Source organism: Callorhinus ursinus, unplaced genomic scaffold (genome assembly GCF_003265705.2).
Source record: "Callorhinus ursinus isolate GAN/ISIS: 27379988/994484 unplaced genomic scaffold, GSC_fseal_2.0 scaffold1, whole genome shotgun sequence".
NCBI lineage: Eukaryota > Metazoa > Chordata > Mammalia > Carnivora > Otariidae > Callorhinus > Callorhinus ursinus.
The window spans coordinates 58669193-58687060 of NW_027397063.1; the positions used below are offsets into that span (position 1 = coordinate 58669193).

General features: G+C 51.5%; 1 protein-coding gene across 3 annotated transcripts in view; it reads right to left on the minus strand.

Annotated features, from left to right (window-relative positions):
• Positions 1-17868, minus strand: part of SEMA5B (semaphorin 5B) — a 119070-nt gene that overhangs the window by 58586 nt on the left and 42616 nt on the right. Inside the window, exon 2 of one of the 3 annotated variants that reach the window (XM_073894466.1) lies at positions 4514-4610. The exons of the other annotated variants lie outside the window; for them this stretch is intronic. The gene's annotated coding sequence lies outside the window, so the exon portion shown is untranslated. The remainder of the gene's footprint in view (positions 1-4513; positions 4611-17868) is intronic. 3 annotated transcript variants of the gene reach the window in all.

The following is a 17868-nucleotide window of genomic DNA, read 5'->3' on the forward strand; positions in this document are numbered from 1 at the left end:
GGGGGGGGGGGGGGGGGGGGGGGGGGGGGGGGGGCAGAGGGAGAAGGGACAAGCAGACTCTGAGCCGGGGCTGGATCTGAGATCATGACCTGAGCTGCAATCAAGAGTCAGATGCTTAACGGACTGAGCCACCCAGGTGCCCCAGTACTGTCCCTTTTAGATTGGAAGAGAGGGGAGCTGTTTGCATCCCAAACCCCACACCAAAACACAATGGGAAATACCATTTCTTTGTGAGAAAGGGCAGGGGGAAATCAGGCAAATTTGGATCTTCCTGAGGTTAATAATGTTTGTGTGGACCTCTCAGGTAATTCTGCCCATCGCTGCCCGCCCCTCCCCGACCCCGCCCCAGCTCTAGGCAAAACAGATCCTCCCCACTCCACAGCAGCTGGATGTGAGGAGGGAGGGGTCATTTCACATGAACGTCTCTTAGTGGCCTCCTCAGCGTCTGGTGCTCATCACTAACAGGACATCCTTGCTTCTCCTCTGCTACACGAACCAACACTTATCAAGGGCCCTAAAAAATGCCATGGGCCCAAGCATTAGGGAAGGACACTGTCTCTTTCTTTGCAGAACCCTCTTTTGAGAATTACATGATCTTCTGCTCATTTATTACTGCTTACATCTGAATCCATTTTCCTCACCAATGACGCCAACTTGCCAAATTCAATACCTGGTGTTCCGGTGAAAATACATGGTTTCTGCTGTCTAATAATTATAATTATACCTAAGCTTATTGTGTTCTTTATCCTATGACAGTGCGCTAATTGTTTCACAAGTGCTATCTCATTTCATCCTCACCGTATGCCTATAAAACAGGCTTTACGGACCTTTGGTAGACGAGAAAACGGAGAGGTTGTGTCACTTGTCCAGAGTCACATAGGAAGTGGCTGAGCTGAGATCTGACCTGACATCTGTTTGATGTCAAAGCCTGTGCTCTTAGCCAGCCTGCTTCCTGTCTCCAGATGGGGCTGCTGTCGAGATGTGTTCGCTCCAGAAGGGAGGCAGGCATTGGTATGGCCCTGGGCCGGGGGTGGGGGGTGCAGAGCAGGGAAGCTTCTCGAGTGTCCTCCATACCTCTGTGTCCAAGGTTGAGGCCAGCTCAGTCCCTCTCCCACAGCCCAGAGCTTTTCATTTTCAGTCATGGTTATCTGTTCCAACATCAGCAATGAGAACTTCCAGCTCCACCTCTACCTGCTCCATCCCCCCAGACACCACAGCCCCTGGCCCTCCCAGCCTCCCAGGATCCCACCTGGATTTAGACTTCTGGGGCAGGCCAAGTCCCTGCCCCCAGCTGAGCTGCTCACTGCTGGCCCTTCTGCTGCTCCACGGTAGCCATTCCTTTCCAGTCACTGCTCATCAGCTGGGCCAATGGCAGGGGTGGCCCAGAGCAGCCAGGCAGATAATCCAAGGTAGTGGGGAATGTAAAAATCATCTCAGTTTGGCTGTGGAAGGTATTTTTGGACCTACACTTGAATGTGGGTGTGTGTGATGTGCTGGGAATTCACAACACTTTAAGTGAAACCAGCAGGACCTGACGGCTGGCTTTAGGAATTAGAGAATAGGCCACCCTGTTCCTGTCGCTCGCTGGGCTGGGTGGCTCAGCATCCCAGGACATTCTCCCGACCTCCTGACGTTCAGGATCAGCTGAAGCAGAGCGGCTGCCTCGCTGTGAGTCAGACCCTGACCTAGAGCCCTGGCTGCAAACTCAGATGCCTGCTGCCAGGGGCTGGGCAGCCAAGGAAGGGAGGCCAGCTGGTGTGACACCGGAAGGAGTGGCAGAGTGAAGACTGTAACCCCTTCAGAAGGGCACAGCCACTCCTTAGGGGCAGCTGCAGCTCAGCTCCAGCTGATGACAGAAGCCAAACAAAACACATCTGTGAAAGAATTTGGCCCCCTGACAGCCAGTTTGCAATCGCCAGCCCAGAGGTTCCTCACATTTCAGCATGCATCACAATCGCCTGGAGGGCTTGTTAAAATAGATTGCTGGGCCCCTTCCCCAGAATTTCTGGTTTAGTGGTTCTGAGGTGCGGCCCAAGACTTTGCATTTCTAGCAAGTTCCCAGGTGCTGCTGAGTCCAGGGCCACATTCCGAGAACAACTATTCTAGCCTCGTGGTCCTACAACAGGGGGCTTGATACTTCCTTACTTTCTAGTATTTGCTAGGCTTTTCTCAGGAAGTGTCAACTCCAGAGGCAATCATGTCCTTAAGAAGCTGAAAGTCATTTGGACACTGAAGGAAGGGTGGCCACCCCTCTAATAAATGGCAAACATTCCGGAAGCTTTCATGAATAATATCACATTTAATCACTGCAGCGGTCCTACAGGGTGAGGATTACTGTCCCACTTAGTGCTGAGGAGCCGAGGTGCACAGACATTCACAACTCGCTCAATCCCACAGCTAGTAAGTGAGTTCTGGGCCTGGAATCCACATCTGCCTAACTGCGGTGTCCCCTTTCCCAAGCCACCAAACTCCTTAGAGAAACAAGACCCCTCTTTTACCCTCTTTCTGGGAGTTGAGCAGAATGGCCTCCTCTTTTCAGAGGCCCCGCTAAGCCTGTCCATTGGGGCAATGCTCACAAGAAGGGCTAATCAAGAGCCAGGAGACCACAAGAGTTAACAAGTGTCCTCTGCCTCCTTCCAAAGGGAAGGATCCACCAACACCGGGTCCTTGGGCACTGCCCAGTGGCTTATCATCCCCAGCAGACAAGATGGGCTGAGTCTGGGGCAGTCTAGGACCCGAGGAAAGCCATGCCTGAGGGAGCCACTCCTGAACAAAACACCTTAGTCCTTGGGAATACATCCTAGCAGGACGGGGGAATTGTCTGGTCAATGTCTGTAAACTCCTACAGGCAGGAATCCTGTCTTTATAGCTCATCACTGTATCCCCAGCTCCTAACACAATCCCTGACCTGTAGACCCTGAATTATTTGTTGAGTGAGAGAATGACTGAATGGTGGAACAAAAGGTAGGGAATCTTTGCTCTTAGCCAAAGTGACGTTAGATAATGTGCCCACTCGTGGTTGAAAATTTAGATACTCATAAAGCAGCCAGCTTGCAGAAGGAAAATGTGGCAGGTGATAATTCTGCTCAAGGTAATTGATTGGAAATGTTTTCTGAATCTAGTGTGGGCTGGGAAGCAAAGATATTAACAGGTCTACTAAGAGCTGACAAGAATAATGTCATACTCCTCTCTGGATCCCCAGCCCTGATGTCTGTTGAATGAATGAATGCGAGGCTCCCATCCTGAATGCCCAGTGAGGAAGGTGTTCACACACGGCTGCATGGGTGGTGCCATGCCTCTGCAGAGGGAAGCCTTCCCCGAGGCTTTCGGGAAGCCAGGTGGGGTGTGGTGACAAGAGCGTGGGCTGTGCGTGCCCTGCCTCTCTCCCTGAGCTAGTCAACGGGCACAGTCCCAGGCGGGGCCTGGCCGGACGCTGTGCTCCGAACCACTGGGCCCCGCTGCCTCCCTTCTCTTTAAAAGAGGGATCATGACAACACTGGCTGTAGTGACAGTCACTTCAGAGACCCGGCACAAAGACAAAATGCCAGGAAGATGGTGGTACCACGAGTCCAGTAAGTGCTCAACAAATGCCTCTTGACCGGGTGAACTCATTGACTGACCCACGGTGGTTGGCTCGCGTCTCCAGTCTAGACAGGTGGGAGAAAAGGCCCCCACCTCTCCAGACAGAGAGTTCTTCCAGTGTCTATTTTGTCTTCCTCCTGCAGCCACGTAAGGCTTCTAATGCTGCTGTCCGTGGTGACAGGGACTAGGGTGGCTCTTGGTGAGACCTTTCTGCAAGACTAGCTCTTCAGTATTTCCAGGGAACCAGCAGCAACTGACTTTTTTGGAGTCATGCATTGATGTTGTGAGGAGTGTGCTTTGGCTGAATGTACTGACACAACTCGAAACCCCACAGTAACAGGTAGGGTTCTGCTGCCCCGTGTGAAGTGTGTCAGCTGTGGCGCACCGGATCTCTCCCCTCACCCAGTGTGTATGTGCAAAACTCAGCCTAGACCCGTCACCCTCAGAACCTGCGGCAAATAAAAGTTGGTCACGGCTTGCACGGTGTTTTGTACTATCTGTGCTTTGGGCTATGGTTTGACTTTTTTCAGCTCTTCGTTTAACCCTCTAGCTCCACTCCTTCTCCTAGGCTAAGAGGTCCAGCACTGGGGAGAGACGTTCCCCGGAGTTGGTGAGAGCGCTTAGGATGCTGGCTTGGGTGCAGGTGAAATGGCTCAGTGGAAAGGCTGGGGTCAGGGAGCACACATACCCCTGCCCTTTGATGACCCTGTCAGATCCCCTATGAAGTCTGCAGGCCGTAAGAGGGGCCACAGATCCGAATGTTCAGCGTGTGAAGTTAACCCACCCCCTCCTCCCCTGCTGCACCCTCTCCAGATCTTGGATACGATCTTCTCCCCAAGTCAAGCCTTGATGGCTCACACTGGATAAGGCTCTGAGCAACTTGGGCCTGGGAGCCTGAGGGCCCCCTCCTCATTGCTGAGTGTCCACATACCTTGATTCAGAAATCTGGGAGCTAGAAATGACCGAATCCCAGCGTCTCCAGAAAAACCACTCTTAATACCATCTTTGGGGAGTGAGCAGTATGGAGACTAGGGCAAGAGAGAGAAACAATAGCCAGTCATCCAGCCTGGATCCCTGGCCTCCCTGACTCCCGCCTATGTTCAGGTTACATTTCTGGTCCTCTCTCTCTGCCTACCCCCCACCCCACTTCCCAGTCAGAGCTGCCAAATGGGCCTGGGTGCTTTCAGACCCCTGAAGGGGGCCAGCCAATGAGCTGCCAAGCCCAGGGTGCACAAGCTGGTCCAGCTCAGCTTCTGGGATGCCGCCAGCCAAGACCTCTATCCTGCAGGCGTGTCTTCTCCCCTACCCAGGTGAGGGGGGTAGAGCCTGGCAGAAGGTGCTAGAATCTGCCCCCTTTCCTCTTATAGAAAGGAAGGAAGGAAAGGAGTGGGGTGGGGTGGAGGAGGAAGGAGGGAGGGATGTAATATGGACAGGAACTAGAAGGGAACAAAGAAAACTGAACAGCTCGTCTGTTAAGGTCACGAAATGGAGGGAGACTTTTTCTATGTTATTGCTGCTGTGGTGGTGTTTGTGCAATAAATAAAACAGCAGAGCGATCAGAGGCTGGAGTCCGTGCTCAAGCAGAGTGGGTGGGCTGAAGATTCCCAGGGAGGGCAGCCAGCCGTGGAGCCCAGGCTGGGGGAGGGGGAGGCAGGGAGCGACTCCAGCAGGGTTTCCTCCTGAAGGGCTGAGCTCTTTCTTTACCAGGCTCAGTTCCTGTTGGTCTGTGTCTTGCCAGCTCAGACCCCTGAACTTCCAGAACGTAATTGTGTCCCAACTCATCGGGCAAGGCCATGGGCTGGCTGGGAGCTGGCTGCCATTCCCTGTACACACCTCATCAGCACCCAGATCCATCTGGCAGCAAACGGTTGGCTGAGGGAAGCTGGGAGAAAAAGCCCAGGGACACCATCCCCCATCTGCTCCCCACACATGCTACACACTTCAGCCCGGGGAGGAAGAAGGCTCACAGGTGGTTGGCTGATGGGGAGGGGAGGCTGGGACAGAGACAGGGCACACACAGCCCCACTGGTCTAGCCCTAGCAAGGAGACTTTCCAGGAAATGCTTCCATCACCCTCCCTTGCCAGGTGAGCCCCCACTTCTCCTGCACAAACAGGTGAAAAATGGGCCTGAATGAAGACTGCACCACCACTGCCCCAAGCACACACCCTCAATATGGGAACACATAGACTACAAGACTTCTGCGGCTACAGTAAGACCCTCACTGCTGCCCCAGCCCTAGGCATCTATGAGACAGGTCCTTGTGGTCTGGTGGTGGGGGCAGGGCAGGGCCCGTGTTCAAAGACCTCCCAGGTGGACAGTGTCCAGGAGGTGAGCAAGCCTTGGGGCTTGGTGGAGGGCAGAACAGAGAGCTTCAGCCCTGGGCCAGGGGATGGGAAGAGAGGAGCGGGGGGGTTCTTTAAGAGAAGTACAGTGAGCTCTTTCTGACCTGGTATAAAAGCAGCCCTTCTTAGAGACAGAAAGATGGTCAAGATCAGACAAAGCCCTTCCAGTGCTTAATGAATGTCTCTCTTTAAACCTGGTCATTGGTGCCAAAGTCCCTAAGCTCTGCATTCATGGAGCCCAGTTATAATAAGAATAACAGCTACCAGGCTTACTAACTGCAGGCATGTTTCTATGAGGACTTTATCTATTACTCACCCTACAGGTCCTGCCCCCATACGCACCTCCTTTTCAGTAATGGAACTGCCTGGGTATACAGGGGCCATGGTAGGGGCCGGGTAGAGGAACACCTGAATTGCAAGAATTCTGGGGAGGTGCCTAGGAGTGTCCTCTGCTCAGGCCCAAGGACAGCAGGGACCTAGAAGGGAGTAGGAAGCAAGGTCATTTTTCTCCTAGAAGCTTTAGTTAAGTGCCTACAGGTGTGGTCTGCAGGCAGCTGTGGGGAGCACTGGACAAGGAGGGACAGAGAGTGGGCGCTGGGCCCGGGGGCAGGGTGGAGGGAGCACAGCTGAGCCTCTGCTTGCCAGGAAAGCCGCGCTGCCGGCTGGTGGGGAGGGATAGGGATGCCTGCCCCCCTGGCCAGCTGCACCCCTCCGGGCTCGGGCCTCAGCCTCGGCAGGGGAGTGCATGAGACCCTGAGCCGGGGCACGCTGATGACTCCCTGGGGAGGTGAGGACCCAGGCAGGGACCTGCTGGCCTCCTCCTCCCCACCACCCTCCTTGCTTTTGAGTGAGCACTCATACAAAACGCACAGCCTTGGGTTCCAGTCCCGACCTGGGCAGTCCTTAGCCTCTCCGAGGCGGTTTCCTCACCTGTAAGACCAAGAAGGGCAGTTGCGAAGACTAAAAAGGAATGTTTGCAAAAGCACATAGCACTGGCTGGCACCTAGAAAGCACTCGATAAATGCCAGCCATTATTTTATCATCATTATCAGTGTTGTGATTATGCGGACCCTCCACGTCACTCACCGCAGACGCTCACGCTTAGCCCCCTAAGAACGCTGCCTATCTTTCATCTCTCCTCTCCAATCTGTCCTACACAGAGCTGCCAGAACAACAGTCCATGGCGATGATTTGGTCACATCATTTTGCTGCTAATAAACCTTCCCCAGCTTCCCACTGCCCACATGATCAAATCCAAATGCTCTTTCCATTTGGCACAAGCTCCCCTTCCTGCCTCCTCTCTGGCCATTCCTTCTCCATCTCCACCTCCCTCAGTTCATACCCAATCCACCTACCCCTCATGCACTTGCCCACCTCCATGTCTGTGGCTTTGCTTCTACTGTTCCTGCTGGGCAGAATGCACTCTCCTCCCGTGAAGACCTCCCCATCTTTCGAGGCTCACACAAATGCCAGCTCTTCTGCAAAAGCCTCTTTTGACCCTCCCGCAGCTAATGGCTTCCTCTGCCAACAGAGGCAGCGTGTGGCTTATACTACACTTAGCATGGATCCACCCTGTGTTCCTCTGTGTTTGTGTGGGCAGTGCTTCTCAAAGTGTGGTCCCGGCACCAGCAACATCTGCATCCCCTGGGGACTTACCCGAAATGCAAACTTGCAGCCCCCACCCCAGTTCTACTAGGTTAAAAAGTCTGGGGATGAGGCCCAGTCATTTGTTTTAACCAGCCCTCCACACTCGGATGCACTCTGAGCCGGGGAACCACTGATGTAGGGTACCTGTACCCTGCAGGTGGTGCCTGGTACACACGGAGGAGTGATGGGTTAGCTCAGATCACCTGGGTAGTGTTGAAACGGATACTGCTGCCTAGGCCCCACCTGCATAGATTCCAATTTTTTTGCTGGGGGGGGGGGGGGGGGGGGGGACCTATGCATCCAGGGTTTTTTTTCCTCCCAGCCTTTTATGAATACTTTCAAACATACAAAGCAGTTAAAAGATTGCACAGTGAACACCTGTATACCCACCACCTTGATTCTATCATCAATGTTTTGCTATAGTTGCTTTCTTACATATTTATCCATCATCCCCATGCCTTCATCCATTTTATTTTTTGATGCATTTCAAAGTTGCAGACATCATACACATCACCCAAACACATGGGAGTGATTTAAAATCCCTCCAGGTGGTTCCACTGTGCAGCCAGGACTGCTCTGATCTCAGCTGGGAAGCTCTGACAGCCTCCCACCCTCAGTTCCCACTGCGAAATGGGGATAATGGCGACGATGTCTGCGCTCCCTCCCCACCATTGCAGGAATGGAGTGAGATCACATCAGAGAAAGCCCTTTGTAAAGGGAATACAATTAACAAGAACCAATCGCTGACTCCAGGCTCAAGAGAAAAGTGTGCAGAGCTGTCACAGGGTTGCCAGATGAAATACAGGATGCCCAGTGAGATCTGAATTGCAGATAAATTCTTTTAGTGTAAGTATGTCCCAAATATTGCATGAGACACACTTCTACTAAAATAGGTTTCAATGCTTATCTGGAATTCTAATTTCATTGGGCATCCCATATTTTTATTTGCTGAATCTGGCAATAAAATCTAAGCCCTGTCCTGTGGAGGGCAGCAGCGCCAGGACATTCCACGCAGAGAAGAGTCAGGGCTGGGCCACATCGGCTACTGCTCTGCCCAGCCAGTCTGTCGGGACTTTAGAGCCTGTGCCTGCAAAGCCAGGACTGGTGGGCAGAGCCAGGCCAGGGTCTGCTTTAAGCTGACATCTGCCCAGGTGTGACTGTGATGTGAGGGCCAGGGTCTCGCACACAGCAAGCCAGAGTATTAGTCGAGGTTCTTTGAGCAAACAGAACCACAAGGATGTGTGTGTGTGCGTGTGCATGTGCGGGTGTATGTGTAGGACAGAGGGAGAGGTTTATTTTAAGGAATTGGCTCCTGTGACCATAGAGGCTGGCAAGCCCAAAATCTGCAGGGTGGGCTGGCAGAATTCTCTTTCACTGAGAGGAGGTCAGTCTTTGTTTTATTCACACCTTCAACTGATTGGATAAGGCCCACCCACATTATAGAGAGCAATCTGCTTTATTCAAAGTCCACCAATTCAAATGTTAATCTCATCCAAAAATATCCTCACAGAAACATCCAGAATAACTTTTGAACAAATATCTGGGCACTGTGGCCCAGCCACGTTGACACAAAATTAACCATCACAGCCAGCGAGTCTCCAACATTAGGGCACAAAAGTATCACTTGGGGGAACTGATTAAAATGCAGATACCCAGGCTCCACCCAGAGATTCTGGTGCATTAGGTCTGGCATAGTGCCCAGGAGCCAGCATTTTAACCATCATTCCAGATGGTTCCAATCCAAGAGCTCCACGGGCCCACTTTGGGAAGCACTACAGTTCGAGCTCAATAAATATTTGCCAACTAAAGGAATGCTGAAGTCAACAGTGTGGGCAGGAAGATGTCCAAGCCAGGGACAGACCACCCCTGCAAGACTGTGTCCTGGGGGCTCTGGTGTGGAGGCAGCCATGGCAGATGGGGAGCCTGCCAGCCAGTCCTGACCCAGGTGGGGATCCACAGCAGCGTGTGCAGACAGACATGGCAGACAGACGGGAAGATTTGTGCCTACACCAGCTCTGGCGCTAACCTAAGGGGTGAACCCCTGAGCCTTCCCTAACCCTGCTCGGACCCTAGAATGCCCCTCTCTCTCTCCAGTGTGAGTCGGTGGACGTGCTCGGCTTCTCATGAGCCGATGAGATCATGGCTCAGGAATCTGTGTGCAGTTGGTTGGCCCTGAAAAGAACCACTCACTCAGCTGGGTAAGTGAGCAGCTGAATGCTCACAGGCCCGTGGGGGAGGCAGAGTGCCGGGCTGCGGGATCACAGCCTCCCAAACACCAGCCAGCCAGCATTCTTCCTCTCCTGCAGAAAGGGGGGAAATGGATCCAGGACAGTAGAAGCCCATTATAACACAGCTTGTTTTTTAATGGACTCCCATAAACCATGGGTCAAAGTTCTGTCCCTGAAAACCTAACAGCTAAATAGCAAACAGCCTGGGAGTAGAGGGAGTTAGGCAGACAGACACTCGGTGGTTGATTAGCCTGTCTCCCAGTACCAGCTTCACAGAGTAACATGAGTTAGGGGAATGGAGGCCACGGCCAAGTGGCCCAGAGTGAAGCTCTGCAGGGGTACAGAGGAAGGACAGGGGCTCCTTTCTGGAAGACTCATTCGCCCTCAGCACTCCATGGAGTGTGTGGGTACTCCATAAACACATGATCAACTCAACTGGGCAAAGGGGGAGGGAAAGAACAGAGCAGGGGGGGAGGCTGAGGACGGTTCCTCCTTCCAGGCCCCTTGGGCACCTGTTACTGTGTCCTGGGGCTCCCGGCTGCTCTGTCTGCCCCTTTCCCACGATCTCAAAGCCACCATGCTCCCTCACCCCTAGTCATCCAGCCCCCGTGCTTTTAACTTCTCCAGCTCGCCCTGCCATTACATAGTGCCTAGGAGTGGGGGTTCAGAGGGACACCTCGAAAAGAAAAGATAATGGGCTGGGACTCTACAGACCAGAACAGGAATGAGATATCAGTGAATAGGAGGTGGGGGAGGCAGTCAAAATCTTCAAGGCTCTGAAAGGCTATCACCTAGAGGGGATGACCAGAGACAGCCATCGCTCTGAGGACAAAACAAGGCAAAGAGAGTGTAAGAAAAATCAGAACTGGGACCATGGGGCAGATCCAGCTCTCTGAGGGCACTCAGGGTGTCTCCAGGGGGAAATGCCATTCCACCTGACACAGATCTCAGAAGCTGGTCCCGCAGCCCAGCACCCGCTGACCACCCATTACGGCTTGTCATCCATGAACATTTCCATGCTCTCCCTGAGTCTATTCCTGCATTTGGTTTATGCCACCTCTGGGGTTTGTAAGTTCCACAGATGCTTATTACCTGCCATGTAAATAACACTTGCTCACGTTTGTGCCAAAGCTGCCTTTTGCCACATCCTCGTTCTGATTTTGGGGACTAGCAGATCAAGTTCATATGTCACCTCAGCCACAGAGTTAATAAGGAGAGGACATTCACAGTGGGGATGGCCCCCACCTCATGATTTCCTTCCCGTCCTGGAGTCCTGGTAGACTTAGTCTCACCTCGGAAAGACAATCCCTTCAAGAAGGAGCAACAGGCTACATGTCCAAGGTTTGCCGAGGTCAGACCCAAATGCCGTGCTGTTTCTAGCACCCTCACTGTAACGCCTGGGTGTTTGGCTGGTCTTTTTGTCCAAAGCAGCACATCAGTCCAAAGCCTTTAGGAGAATGTTTCCAACAGCTTCTTAGATTGGCTGGGCTATGTCAGGCCACTGGCAACGCCCGGTCGTGGACATGACTTTACCTCTTTTTCCCTAAATGTATAGCCTTACACATCTGGGGTAAAGGGAAGCCAACACTGTTTGGGGCCATACACACCAGCTGACCCAACACTTCATCACTTGGAAGCTTTTGATGTCATCCACATTTTCTCGGAGACTCTGCCTTTGGCTTCCCCCATGTGAAAAAGTATCATTTCCTTCTGTTTCGTCAGCCAGTCTCTGACTCATGCAGGACACAAAGGGCTCCTGTCCCAGGATGACTTACTACGGTGTGGATCTGAAGGACCCAAGGAAGGTCTCCGTGTCTCCAGGGGTGTGGGATGCTGGGCAGGGCCGTGGTGAATGCAGTCCCACCTTCTCTGGAGAGTTTCAAGGCCAGGCCAGGGCTGAACATTCTAGCTGGCAGGGCTCTTCCCAGGGGCAGGGCAATGGCTCAAAGTATTAGAATATTTTTTATTGTGGTGAAATACACATAACAAAAATTTACCATTCTAACCATTCTTAAGTCTGTAGTGGCATTGAGTACATTCACATTGCTACCACCACCACCATCCATCTCCAGAACTTCCTTCAACTTCTCTAACTGAAACTCTGTACCCACAAACTTTGACTCCTCATTTCCTCCTCTGTCAGAGCCCCTAGTCACTATCATTCTACTTTCTGTCTCCATGAATGTAACTACTCTAGGAACTTTGTATTAGTGGAATCATACAGTATCTGTGCTTTTGTTACTGGCTTGTTTCACTCAGCATCCTATCATATCCTCAAGATTCATCCATGCTGTGGCATGTCTCACCAATTTTTTTTCTTAAGTAAGCTCCATGCCCAACATGGGGCTTGAACTCATGACCCAAGATCAAGAGTCACATGCTCTACCGACTGAGCCAGCCAGGTGCCCCCTCACCAAAATATTTTTAAGGCATGCCAGCAGGTGGCACTTTGGGGGCATGGTGACATAAGAAGGGGCCCAATTACCAGAGTGGCACCCATAAATATGCATATTAGCACACACTTGGCTCCTGTGGGTCCATAGTGTGCAAATGCACGTGTGCTTGCACACTCTCTGCCACGTGACCCCCACGAATCCCAGAGGGCTGTCCGCCTGCCCTTTGGGAGCTGTACTCAGACCTCCTTGTGCATTAGAGACACGTGACGATTTGGTCAAAGTGCCCGTCCCAGGCCCCACAGGGTTCCTACCGGGCCGGCTACAGCAGGTGATGCTGAGGCAGGGGACCGGGCACCAAACTCTGGGAGACATACGGTCGTGGGAACTGCTCCATGTGCGACAAAAGGAAGCCTTCACCTCAGCCTGAGCTCATGTGTAGACAGTTGGTGTTGGTTGACTTCTTGTGAAAACCGACAGGCGAGGGCTCTGTCGGGAAATCATGGTACCATGTTTTGGAGAACAGGCCTGCCCTATGACAGTCAGCTCTAACTTGCTACACCCATTCCAGGGGAAGTTCCCATTCTCTCTACTCAAGTAACCCCCAGACAGCACATGCCGATGGCAAGGCAGCGTTCCGCGGGTACTGCAGGGAGGATGGACTAAGCAAGAAATTCCAGGGTGTCTGGGTGGAATGAGACAAGAACACCAAGGCTGTCACATAGGCAAAGCTTGACATGAGCCATAAGAGGGGCACATCAGCCACTGGTTTTCTGAGCAGAGGGAGAGAGAGAAAGCACTTTTGGAGCAGGGACAGCTCCTCAGAAGAGGTGGCACTGGAGATCAACAGAATCCTGACAGCAGACAGAGGAGAAGAGGCAGGAACTGAGGTGTGGCTTTGGGAGTCAGCCAGGATGCAGTGTGATGTGGATGGATGGAAAGACTCTGAGTCAGAATTCTGGGTACAATTCCAAGTGCTTTGCATTTAGCCACGTGACTGTGGCAAGTCACCAGGCCCTGCAGGCTGTTTTTCCTAATGTCAGGAGCATGGCTGGAATGATGGGAGAGGAGGTTGGGACCATGCTATGGAAGGCCTTAGGTGCATTTAATTCAGGGAGAAGCTGGGAGCCATTCCATGTTCTAGAGCAGAGACTCATGCTCCTCTTTTTGTAGCCATGGGCTTGGTGGGGGTGGGGGGAGTGGGGGCGGGATGGGGAAGGTATCCCTCTTGACCAGTGCCCTCCTGTGAGACTGGCCTGCTGAGCCTAGCACCTCCCATCTCTTCTTCATTTCCCACTTTGGGGATTCCCTCCAACGAGTGCATAATCCCTGGAAGAGGGTTTCCTCTGGCTTCTGGGAGGACTTACAGCCCCCTCCCCGCACCCGTTCACAAAATCATGAAATGTGAACTCTAAATAATTTATAAACATGTTAAATAAGACTGCTTCTAGCCTTGATCCCTGGGGAGCTCGCTGTTAATACTTCCCTCATTTAACATCAGCCTGAGCCAGACATCATTAGGAAGGGAAATCTCCTCTCTCTTTTTAAAAATCATGTAGCTTAAATGGTTTGGGATTATTTGCTGCTTTGAATCATTCTTACCACTGCTCCCTCCCATTACGGGGATAATTAAGAATTGACTATGGTTGGCAAAAAGCATTCGACAGCCAACTTTTCATTTGGTTTTTCAAGTGCCCCCACCATCCCTGCCCGCCCCCCTAGTTCTCCTTTCTTGTCCCTGCAGCCTTGCAGCCCCAATCCCCTGGGCTCCCCCCCACCCAGGTCTGCTGCCTGTCAACACACTTGGGGCCCCATGGAAACCACACACTGAATGGAGGGAAAGCAGGGAGGCCATTCACTTTCCTCTTATTCCACTGCCCCATTTCCTCCAGGCACCTTGCCTGGTGTCCCTTGGGCCTAGAGCCAGAGTGTGTTTGTTCGGCTGCCCTGGTCACCCGGGAATGGGGTGGGCTCAGAGCCCAGGCCTGTCCCCCAGCTGGTCATTCCTTCTTTCAAGAGTCACTCTCTCTGATGGGCTATGGCAGGATTAGAGGCTTCAGGAGGAAAAGCAGGCCTCTGGTCACAGAAGACAGCAGGTGACCTCTGAGACCAGCCAGTCAGGGTGCTGTGGGCTGAAGTGCCATCTGTCTCCATCTCCCCCACCACAGAGCCTCCCCATGTCCTGCTGACCAGCCCACCTAACCCTTTGAGGGCAGCCCCAGGACTGGGGTGGTCTCTATTTCCCCATCCCCGACCAGAACCACATCTCAGTCACCACATGGATTTTCTTTCTCTTTCTAGCTTGGTGTCACTGATTTCTGGTATTCTAAATTCTTTATGCAGTCTCACTTTAATCCTTCCTGCTGTAGGTTCAATGAATTATGGGTTGTTCTGGGTTCAGGAAGCTGAGGCCCTACCTCTTTCGTGCAATAAATCATCATGGAAACACAAACAAACCACAAAGACACACAGGTAGTCAAGCTGCCTTGTCGGGGTGATTGAGATTGGAATGCAGAGAAGTTTCTGGAGTGGTTGCCAGTGTTCTCTTTCTGCACCTGGGCGGTGGTGGGAGGCCCGAGCCCATTACTGAAACATCTATGTTGTGGTTTTCTGTATTTATTTTATTATATCTCAAAGTTAAAAGGAAAAGATAAATCATCCTAGTGTTAAAAATAGTCATTTGAGTCATCCTTCAGGCCCCCCTCCCTACGAGCTTTTCTTTGGGGTGAAAAACCCCAACTTGGTTAGCATCGCCCCCAAGGTTCAGACCCCCCCACACACACACACACCAGATGGTTAGCCAAATCCTGTGACACGTGTCTCAAGGGAACCTTTCAGGCGAGGTGCTGCTGGCCCACTGAAAAGAACAGAGAGAGGGCACTTCCTCAAACTTCCAGGACAGGTTGTACGACTGCTATGTGCTGCTTCACCGATCAACATGGAGAAATAGAATGTGGCCTGAGACTGCCCTCCCTGGCAACCTGATCGTGAGGTGTGAAGGGGGCCCAGAGCCCTCACTTACCCTTAAATGTTGGAAGTACTCAAGCTGACCAAAAAGAACCTAAGGCTCAGGCAGTTCATCTCAGCCCAGCAGCTAGTAACTGCTCAATAATTGGTGGCTATGATGATTCCGAATCCCATTACTGCCCTACGAAGAAGGGGAGGGGGTAGCGGGAACGTGGTACAGGAAGGGAAAAGAGAAAGGAGGACAAAGAAGCAAGGGCAGGTCACCCTCAGGGTTTGGCCCTTGAAAGACATTAACTCAGCAGCCTCCTAAGCGGTCCTGCTATGAAGAGGGGTAAATCAATAAATGGCTGGCAGGGCAGATAGAAGCCACCCTTACCATCCTGCAGTGCTCTGCTTCAGACAGTCTGCCCGCAATTCTCCAACTAACCTTCCCCCCTCCCTTCTCATTGGCTGCCTCCCCCCAAGTGGCCCCCATAGATTCATTCACATAGGGTCATCCTCCAGGTATCGGAAGCTGCAAATGTTGGTCCAAGGGCTCAGAGGGGGCAGCTCCTCTCTGGCCTGCCTGCCCAACCTCCCCACACCCACAGCGAAGGAAGATGCCTGGCAAAGTGCTTGGCGAACCTCCCTCCCTTCATGGCCAGGGGACAGGCTCATTGTTAGGACGGTGTCTGGATTTGCCACTAAAGTCTTCTTTATCATTTGTCAAGTGGGATTGCCAATCTGTCTATGTCTCTTTATTATTTTTTAAGATCTTATTTATTTGTTTGAGAGAGAGAGAGCGAAAGAGAGAGCACGAGTAAGGGGAGATGGAGAAGCAGGCTTCCCGCTGAGCAAGGAGTGGGGCTCGATCCCAGGACCCTGAGATCATGACCTGAGCTGGAGGCAGACGCTTAACCGACTGAGCCACCCAGGCGCCCCTTGTCCATGTCTCTTTATGTCTATCTGTGCTCTTCGGTTTGGGCCCCTGTCTTCACCTCTTTGCTCTTTCCCTCTCTGACACTCTTGAGTTCCCCTGCTCCAACCAAACACACTTGGGGCCCGAAAGCCATGGTAGAATTCTGAAGGCATCCTAAATGTTTTTCTTTAAAAATAATGACAAAGGAAGCTACAGAGGAGGAACGAGGAAGGGAGACTTCATTCTAAATTTGCTCAACACAGGAGATTCCCCAGGGACAAGACTGAAAATGTGGAGGCCTAGAAGAAACACGTAAGGAGAAAAAAATAATCCCCCCCCCCCCCGCCATTTGGTCCCAAGGACCTCTTTGAAACAGATAATTTCAAATATATTTCTGGATTCTAAAACTTTTTCAGAATGAATAAAGTGTTGAGAATGGAGTGTTTTTATATTTCCAAACAGTTTCTAAAAATTATGCAGTAAGATTTTATGTTAAACGAACTACATAAATCTTTTCGTCTGGATATAATGATGCACCTTGTTTGACATTCCTTTCTAAATGACCTCCAGAAAAATCAATTGTTCCCGGGAATCCAAATGCATTTCCACTTATAAGTACAGAGGAAAGTAAAATAAATTGCTTGAATCAAGTAGGGGAAAAATTTTGTCCTCAGCAGTTCAAATTGTTGTGAAAGCCCTGGGTCCAGGATTCAGAGGCAGATCTGTGGGCAGGTGGGAAGAATTTGACCACAGCACCTGACTGAGCCACGAGAACGTGCCTCAGCTGCCCAGTGCTGCAGACAGTGGGCATTGCTGGGGGGCCTGGGTCTAGGGAAAGCTGGGGGGGCAGTCCCAAGCAAATCCTTCCAACATGCTCCAATCTGCCCCCAGCTCTCTTACCGCATGTGACACACATGGAGCCATACTTGGAAAAACATGGTGCAGATCAAGAGATAAATAAACAGGTGAAAAAGGAGAGCTGCTTATCTCAATCTAGGCGAATCTTCAGTTTTCAGGACTCTGGGAAGACCATAAAAATGCAGTGCTGAAAAAATCAAGAATGACTCAAGGTGAGGGCTCAGAGAATCAGGCTGCTTAGAGAAAGTTCTGTGGAGCAAATTGTGTCCGGTGAGATTGGAAGGTTCCCCTCTTCTTTCTTTCCACAATTCCCTTCCTGAAAATAAGTGCTTTTCTGTTCCTCCAGCAGCAAGTCCAGAAAACATAATACTGTCCTTTGTCTTGTTCTAAGTGTATTGTGGATGGAGTCTTCTGTTCAAGGTTTTACTACTTCTTAAAAAAACGATCAGAAGAAAAGAGATGCCAGGCTTCTGAAAGGGCGGGTGCTTTTACCACAGGAAACGTAGAATTATTAGCAAGGATAGACTGTAGGAATTAGACATACCCAACAAGCTAATTTTATTTTTTTTTTCAAAAATCAATTATCTACAACCATTTTGATGTTTCACAACAAAGGAGCATCCGATTTTGTGAAAATCACCAAAAGAAAGTTTTATATGTATGTTCATTTTCTAGTCTTTGAAAAAACATACCATCTCTTGTGCCCATGCCTCCCAAATTTCTGAGAATATTTACATCCAAATTAAGACCCTCCTGGTGCTCCCCAGAAAGCAGGAGAGGCTGGATGGGGCACTGGGAGGTGAGGCTGGCTCCAGACAAAAGTGGGTGTCTGTGTGTGTCGGTCCTCTCCCCCACTCCCCACCCCACCCCTCCCCTGCAAATGGTGGACCGAAGGGAAACAAGGGACACACACACACACACACACACACACACACACACACACACACACACA